Raw genomic sequence first — 9,689 nt, forward strand, 5'->3', positions numbered from 1 at the left:
ATAGCACTTAGTAGTGTCCACCCCCATGGAGACTAATAATACCACATGCCCAGACAAAAAATAAAATCCCCATACCTCAGTTTTTCTATTTTCATTTAGTAATAAATCCCTTCACATTATCTTTATCAACTTATAGTGGGAAATATAATGCACAAAAACATTAACAGTTTTTAAATCATATGAACACTTTTAATTCCACTTCGCTTTTTTACATTCTGATGTGCTTAAAGTCAGGGAAAAGTATACCCATATCTAAAATATGTAAGTAATACAATGCTTTCAAAATTCCTTTTCCAATTTATTTATTAAATGAATATTTTGAATACTGATTTGTACTAAGCAAATAAAGGTGCGGTATGTGATCTCAGAGTTTTACTGAGTTAACAAAGAAGTCATAAGTGATTTCCAATATGTGTACTTTGTTCTTTACTAAAGCTATATGCAAGATAGAATGGTAAAATAAGAATCTAGTAATTATTCCCTAGAGTTGTGGTCAAGATCTAAAGATAGTTTTTCAAATGAGCAAGTAATTGACTGGGTTTTGAGAGATAAGCAGGAATTCACTTGTATGTATGTATTATTATGTATAAATTCTTTCCAGGCTGGGTTTGCCAGGCATGTTCCATGGTATGTCCCTTAGGAACTTGGGTATTCCCAGCACAAGTGATCTCCTATCATATGGCGTAACTCTGCTAACAGCCATTTTTTTGCTTTATAGATACCATGGGTGAAATACATTACTGTTAAAGAAAATGTATATTATTTTATAGGAGTTATTCAATTATCAAGAATAACCATCTATTTTTGCATATATAACGTATTGTTATTTATATAGGAATTATATACTCAAACCAAATTCTTACAAATACAGAACTTCACGAAAAGTAGATCTTTAAGTTATCTGTGTACCTATGTTATTTGCTGGAAAGATTGAGGGAATTCCAGACATAAACTTCTGGGGATCACCAAGAAGTTAAAGACAAGAATAGAGACCAACGCTGTGAGCTTCAAGGAGGATGGAACTTGAGCCAGATCAAAGGTTACAAGGGATCTGGATTGGCAGAAGAGAATAGGAATGGAATTCCAGAAATAGAATTCATGAAAAACTCAAAGGTGAGGGAAGTGGACAACAAAGACATTCTTTTGACCATATTAGAGAGAGAATAAAAAAAGGAAACAAAATCACATTTGAGGACAGGTCTTCAGCTTACTTTCTGAAATTCAGGGTTATATACTGATATTGTCAGCCAAAGTCCTGAAACAAGAAATAAAATATCTCTTGCCATGTTACTAACCTAATTATTCCAGCAGGCTCCTACTAAGTTCTACTATCATAAAGACGCAAAGCAATTGGGTGGTATGATAAAGGACACTGAGCTCAGGCCCCTATGCAAAAAACAACAGCACCTTCTGCTCTGCCCACTACCAAAGCAATTATTGCCTAAACTGTAAGACAAGCAGTCAACCCTTTCCTGCCAATTAACTGTTTACTGAATTGACTTATAAGAAATACCAGGGCTTCCCTGGTGGCACAGTGGTTGAGAGTCCGCCTGCCAATGCAGAGGACACGGGTTCGTGCCCCAGTCCGGGAAGATCCCACATGCCGCAGAGCGGCTGGGCCCGTGAGCCATGGCCACTGAGCCTGTGCGTCCGGAGCCAGTGCTCCGCAACGGGAGAGGCCACAACAGTGAGAGGCCAGCGTACCGCAAAAAAAAAAAAAAAAAAAAAAGAAATACCAATTTCTCCTGCCTTTCTTAACGTAACCCTTAAAAACCTCCTACACCTTAATTGCTGGTGCATGTGACAGTCATTTTTAACTTGTAAATTTAATGAAATTCACAGAGCAACATCCCAAAGCTTAGTAACATGGGTTAAGGGAAGTCCTGAGTTTTGTTTTTCATCTTTTTCCTTTCTTAAGATTAGAAGAAACTGCAAATTTGAGTATTATAGGTGAGATAAAACAGAGAAGATAACAGAAAATCTGATTTTTCAGGATTCTAAACATTGAGCTTTAAAAAGTGTAGAAAATCTGAACTAGAATTACATGCTTGGAGGGGTTCATCTTGTGCTTTATAATTACTGTATATTTCACCTCCCAAAATAGACTATTCATTTCTTGATAATGAGGATTATACATATTGTCAGGTATATCATAGCCCCACAATAACTACTGTTGAGAGAATGCATGAATAGCCATTATTTGACAGGAAGTTCTAAACATACAGAAGAGTTGAAAAATATGGATTTACAACATGCAATGAAAAGAATGCAAAAAGAGTGTCTTCACAGAGCCTCTGAGTAACTTTTCCATAAGTAACTTTAGATATTGGCAGGGAAATAGCTGATTCCATTGCATAATTAAAATAGCTAACCAGCTGGAATCTCTTTGATATTCAGATCCCTTTTCACACAATGACATTTTCATAAGCCAATGTAAGCAACTGAGGATCCTGATAACAAAACATTCTGACCTAATTATATACCATTTGCAGCTGTTTCAAATAGGGATCATGCTAAACCCAGCAAATGAAACTTAAAGAAAATATAACCTATATGAGAAATTAGGTTACTGAACAATGTAGATGTGTAAACTCTGTGCTATTTTTTGAATGTGGTCTAAAATTCCAGATTCTTTTGAATTCAGGAACCTTTGCAGACAGTGCTAGGTCATCATACTCTGATTAACTTTCTCAGTGCTCCTTAGTTCTACCAAGCAGAAGTTGTTGACACTCCTCTCTCAAATCTCTCATCAATTCATGCTTACATGGCCTGAGTAGCGCTAGTAATTTGCATGCCACATTGCCAAAATGCAGCTGTTACCATTTTCATGACTGTTCATAATTATCTTAAAATACAGGTTCTCCCAGTGAGACATAAGAAACTACAGAGTAGAAAATAGCCACTTGTCCCCTGCTCCTGCCTCCATATAATAAATCAGCTTCACCTACTTCCCTTATCCTTGCACTCAATCCATTTTCTGTGTAACATTCTTTTGCAATAAAAATGCCTAATTTCCTCTTAAACTTATTTATACCAATTGCCTTAATTGCCTTATGTTCCTCCTTATTTCTTATATTTATTACCCATTGAGCAAAACCTAACTGAAATCATTCAGAATGAACTAAAATATGCACAGGAATAAAAAGTTGCATGCCCTATCTCATGCATTGAATATGCCTGATCACAATGAATACATGATTCTTTATCTTAGTCTGATAAATAAGAAAATTAAGGAATCCTAAGGTCTATTTATAAGTTGACCATCTTTCAAAATAAAGAGCAACTCTTCAAATGTTCTGTGATTTAGTTTTCTTCCTGAATTTCTATGGTGCAGTTTTCACCTTGGAACATGGTAAATTTGAGTAATAATTAAAAAATATTTATACATGACTTGCAGAAAACATCCATCAATTCCACATTCATCTTTTAGAAGGACAAAACCTTTGCTTTGTCTGATACGTATCTATTTATACTGATCTTAAAACAAACACAGTGGTGGACTTCCAACCATCTCTCAATGGGAGAATTAATGTTAGATGATGCAAAAAGCTATTTTTTACAAAATAGAAAAAAAAAAACTAGGAATTTTATTTTGTTACAATTATTTTATTAAGCATGGAGAGGACATTTTTTCCTCTCAATTTTTAAAGATTTTAATTTCAGTCAGTTGTAAGGCAGCACAATACAATGGCAGAAAAATATTCCTTTGATTTGTCCTGTGCATCATTCCTACTGGTTACTATGCTAAGGGTTAATATTCTTCCATTCTAAAATTAGGAAATAGAGCATTTTGTAGTCACAACATTACTGGGGACATCTGGCAGGATATGTTAATAACAGAGTGGGAGTTTTGACATGGTAGACTATCAGCACTATTTTTTTTTAACAGATCTGGAAATGATCAAGAACTTTTGCAAATCAGACATAACTAATGGCCATCATAGTAATATGTCAAGCACTGAGACACTCTTGTGCTTGGGAAGAAGTGGGATGACTAGGGATTCATGCTCTTACAAAAATGAACACATGTACTTAAGTGTGCATGCAAAATGTCCATATTTAGTACAATGTCACAAATCTCATCTCCACAAATTCATCATCTAGTTTTATCCAAATAATGACTATGAAAATATAATTTGCTTTCTGCTAAGTTTCACAACTCATTTTTTGTCTAAACAATTGGATTACTTCAGTTACCGTTTCTAGGATGATATTCTGCTTCTAATAGTGGGAGTGGTAGATGAAGGGAATAAAGTTGGACTTTCTGCATCTATATATAATTTATCATTATAATAGTAAACCAGAGTTTGAAACTTGATTTCTTTATTTGACTTACTTCAATTTGCCTGTGTTCTTTCATTATTTAAGCTATGAAGGTGCAATAATCCAAAGGGCAATGATACAGCCTATTTGTCTTACTGTAGCTATAGAAATACAACAAAGTGGTCCTTAGTTCATGTATGCACATTGCTGGAAATAATCTGGTTTATACATAAGGTTTATGTCCTTTCAAGTATTTTGCCATGTAAGGAATAAAAAATGATTTTAGGATTTTAGGTGAAAATAATAGGTGGGGATTTTTTATTTAAGATATTAGCAGAGGCTAGGTATTGTAGAGTTCTTTTCGGTTTATCACACAAACACCAAGTGTACTTATTGCTGGGGTTAATTATGTGACAAAGACAACCTAGATTTAAAAGCAACTAAAGTCATCTTAACTGTATTTTCTCCTTTCCTTCCTCATCTGTTCCTATTTTTCCTTTTCAATTATTTTAAGCATCTGACAAAACAAACAGCAACTTTTTAATGTAACTTTTAAGAAAACTAAGAAATTCAAATTTATAGTATGAAGACAGTTCTGGGAAGATGCAAGAGTACAATTATTAAAGCTGGGATGTTGGGTGGATACCAGAAAATAAGAATTATGGTCAGTCATATTCCACAAGTGAATGCGTATATTCTCAGGAGTAACACTGACATGTAAAGAAACTAATTAATTTTGTGAATCTTCTAGGTTCCTTTTAATAATATAATAATAGTTTATAAAAAGAGATCTCAGGGGACCTGCAAGAATTTATGTTACTTCCAAGTACCTGCCTTATTCTAAAGATTAATTTATGCACTAGGGAAATTTAGTTAATAATTAAATTTGTCATTTTTGTCAGTAGCCAACAAGTCTATTGTCTTTGAAAGACAGATGGGTAGTAGGGACTGCTTAAAATGTCCCTAATTATTTTATTATTATTTTGAAATTCCTCTGTTAAATAGAATAATGGCTGTCAGAATCTAAAAGAATAGTGAAAACTTTTTTGTTTTGTTTTTGTTTTTGTGCCTAATTTTTTTAGCTAATGCTAAAAATATCTTTTATATATATACTTTTCCTCCTTGCCTTGTAATAATAGAAGAATGTTTACAGCAGAATCTTTGGTTGGCTCCAACACTTGCAACATAAAATTATCTGCTCAACTACCACCTCTCTAAAACTGGGTTTTAAATTCCCAGTTTAAGGAATCAATTAAGTAGAAGGTATAATCAAAATCAAAATAATGTTTGGTAATTACATGTGTGATGCACATAAAGTTATCAGGTATTATATTAATTTATCTGGTAATAAAACTGTTTTGGATTAGCACAATTATACTACATGTGTTGTGAGGAATCAATTTGCTACCAAAAATCATAATTAGACATGAAGATGAATAGTAAATATAATTCTTTTCTACTTACACTTCTAACTATGGTGTTGATATAGCTATATTGATGGATTTTGCCTTTTTTCCCATACTGTTTATTCTTTGAGTTCAGTCAAATCGCTAACCTTGTTCCCAAACTGTAGAGCAGTCTCACAGCACCACAGCTGAAGGAGGAGTTTCTTGACATACCACAAGTATTCTTGGACCTGGCATTCTCCTTGAGAGGTTATAATGCCTAATCCATAATAAGATCATATTGAGTGCATTCTGGAAAAGTGAAGCTATGCTCTTTTGATAAGCATTCCATATATTTAACTCAATTGTAGGAATGATTCCTTATAATAAATACTTATGGTAAACCCAAATCATTGATGGTGTAGTTAACTCCAGATTCCCTAACATATATTTAATCTAAAAAATAGGTACTTCATAAAATTCTTACTATAATCCTCTTACTTAAGATTCAGTTGTCTGTTTCTCTGTTTCTAAATAAAATTGTGTTATTTTGAGTAAAATCAGAAGGGTGTAACTAACTTCCTTTCCTCCTTCCATTCCTCCCTCCCTGCTTTCCTTATTTTCTTCTACGCTTTTTTTTCTCTGTATGTAAAAGTGCAGGAAATAATAAAGGCCATCAAAAAAAGAAAACAGGTAGATAAATATGAACAAATGTTAATCATACAAAACAACAAAATACATGCTAAGCAAAATAATGCAAAATCAAGAGCAGGTAAGTGGAGATAAAGTTTGAATGTTCTAGTGATATAATGAAATGGTCATATTATTATATTTTTTTTTTATGTAAGAAAGTCAGAGAACACTTTCTTATTTTCCTAGGATAACCAAGAAAGCCAACTAAGGTAAACACACACTTACACACATTTTTGATAATAAAAAGCTAATTTAAAATAAATAAACTATATGTAATTAAAATTTTAAAATCAAAGCTATAAAAGAAAAAGGTCAGCCATGAAGGAGTAACTGGTACCAGATGTATCCTCTTGATATTAAAAAACAACCAAAAAATCATGATGAGAAAACTGTACAAAATAAAATAAAATGATTGCAGACCTAAGACAATAAAGCATTGCAGGGCTACAAGCCCTGAGAGATGGGAAACAAGAAATCAGCACTACAATCATTCCACTTCCTTCCTTCAGGCATGTTCTGGATCACAATGCAGATTGGGAAAAACCAAACAGAGAATGGTGGGCCACCTGAGGTGAGGAGACAGAAACCAGTGTTGAGGGAGGACAAAACAGCTGAAATTTGGGCAGACTGCTGGCATAAAGCAGGCTACGTAGAGATATTTTATGAACTATGAAAGGCTTGAGATTTTACCCAAGCTGCAAGTTTACATGTTCATCTACCAGGATTTCATGGATATACTAGAAGAATACCTGAGAATTTGAGACTTCTGGGTCAGAGACAAAGGACAAAAAAATTTATTTCTCATAGAAAATTGCCTTTCCGAGGTTTGTGGAGAAGAAATTAAACTAAGTAAAGTTGAAATAAAATTCATTTATTCTTAATTCTTAATTGGTCTAAGAAACAACTGATTACTTAACACAAAAATAGTAGAAATTTATTTTTTGTTTACAGCATAGTGGTATAATATTATATAAAGGTAGATTCTGACTCCCCTGATTCAGATTCCAGAAAGAGGATGAGGAGGAAGCAACTTGTAGCAAACTTGGAAAGGAATAAAACTTCCTCAGAGGGCATGTAAGAAAAACTTACAATTAAGATACTTAATAATGAAACACTGAAAGCTTTCTAAGATCAAAAACAAGGCTAGAATGTCTTTTATTCAACACTGGACTGGAGTGCCTATCCAGTGAATTAATGCTAGAAAAAGTAATATTATTTTAAAAAACATTGGAGAGCAAAAAATGACAAAATTTTATATTTAGAACATTCTAAGAAATTCAAACCATGATTATAACTGATAAATGAATTTAACAAGGTTGCAGAATATAAGTAAAGACATTAATTTTATTTCTATATATTCACAACAAATTATTAAAAAATATTAAAAAATCATATAATTTATTGTCATGTAAAAAATTAAAATAGTAATACACTTAACAAAACGTGTAAGATTTTTCCATTTAAAACTGAAAAATATCACTGAATACTTGAAAAATATAGAGATTTATTACACTTATGGATTCAGAGGTACAATATTGTGAAAACATCGATTTATCCTAAATTGACAGGTAGATGTAAATCAATCCCAATCAAAATTTCAAAGAATTTTGGTAGAAACTAATCCTAAAGTGTGTATGAAAGAACATAATTACATTAACTGATTTTGAGGTTTACTATTATATAGATAAATTTATCAAGCATATGGTGGTGTGGTGTGCTGTGAGATTAGATACATGAATTAAAGGAACACTATAAAGAATATAAAATTAGACACAAGCAAATATGATCAATGAATTTTTTTATCAAATTTCCAATATATTTCAAGCAAAAACAACTAAATACCCATAAAGGACTGGGGCTGGTGGCAGTGAAGATCAATACTTTCATCACACTGTTATACTATTAAAAAATTAACCTCACATTTATCATAGATTGAAATGGAAAAGCTAAAGTTATAAGAGTTCTAGAAGAAAATGTAGGAGAAAATCCTTATGGCCATAAGTTAGGCAAAGATAACTTAGTAAGATACAAAACACAAAGCATAAAAGAAAAAATGGATAAATTGAACTTTATTAAAATTAGAATGTTCTGCTCTTCAAAATATACTATCAGGAAAATAAAATTGAAAATATAAGCTGTGGCTGGTACAGAACATTTATATAGATAAATATATACATATATGTATACATACACATACACAAACACATGTATGTAAGAAGAACATGAAAATAAAAAGGTCTCTGGCATTATTTTCCACCTCAACATAGAATAAAATTTGTCCATATCAAGGACACCAGGACTCAAAACTCATCTATTTTCCATATTAGGACTAGCACATTCCAGGATTAGATAATTATTCTTCATCTAAAATTGATTGTTCATCTATTTAATCACTATCCATCTTATTAACTGTAACATCCGTTCATTACTGAATTAATATGGAACTCTAGACTCCTAAGTCTTACAGATAAACACAAAAGTCTGAAGAAAGTAAATTTTTTTCATGGCCCATATAATTTAAGTAACTTTTTAAGAGATGAGTCTGAACCATTTTTTCTTAATATCAAGAAGATATATTTGATAATTTGACTTTAATATTTATAGTCAATATTGTCACAGCTTGTGATTTTTAGAAAAGATTGTTATAGTCCTATTTTAAAAGTATATGATGCCATAAAAAATATGGTTAGTCAACCAGGGAAATAGTACCTAATGCAGAAACTGAATTTGGTAATTCAGAGAAATTTTACTAATAGATTTTATGAAGCAGTGAACTATTAAACTACACAGAATAAGTGGTTTGTGATGGGCATTTCCTGCTAAGTAAAGTTACAAACACAAACTCTGACAATTTTATGTGGAAACAGAAATGGCATTTTTAAATTTGAAGAACAGGAGCAAGTAGTAAGCAGTAAAAGAGAAAGGAAGAAGGAAAATATCCTTAAAACTTTGGGAGTTAAATTATCTTAAGTACACACAGAAGGAAATTAATGATAGGATTAATAAGATTTAATTATTAATTAAAATTAATAAGATAGGAGCTGACTTTCGATAACAATCCATTTGTCTCTTTATTCATTCATTCAATCATATTATTAGTGCCTGACATATTTCAGACACTGTTCCAGTTTCTAGGGATAAGGGATATAGTAGTGACCGAGACCCTGCTGTAATGGAGCTCATGTTCTAGTGGACAGAAACAGACAAAGGCCAAATATACAAGTAATATATAATATATTGGCTGTATGTCAGTGTAATAAAGAAAATAGAGTAGGTTTAATGATAGCAGACAGGATGGTTATAGGAGGACTTTGAGGTGGTATCTGATAAAGATCTAAATAAAATGAG

The sequence above is a fragment of the Stenella coeruleoalba genome (genome assembly GCF_951394435.1).
Source record: "Stenella coeruleoalba genome assembly, chromosome: 5".
NCBI classification, from domain to species: Eukaryota; Metazoa; Chordata; class Mammalia; order Artiodactyla; family Delphinidae; genus Stenella; species Stenella coeruleoalba.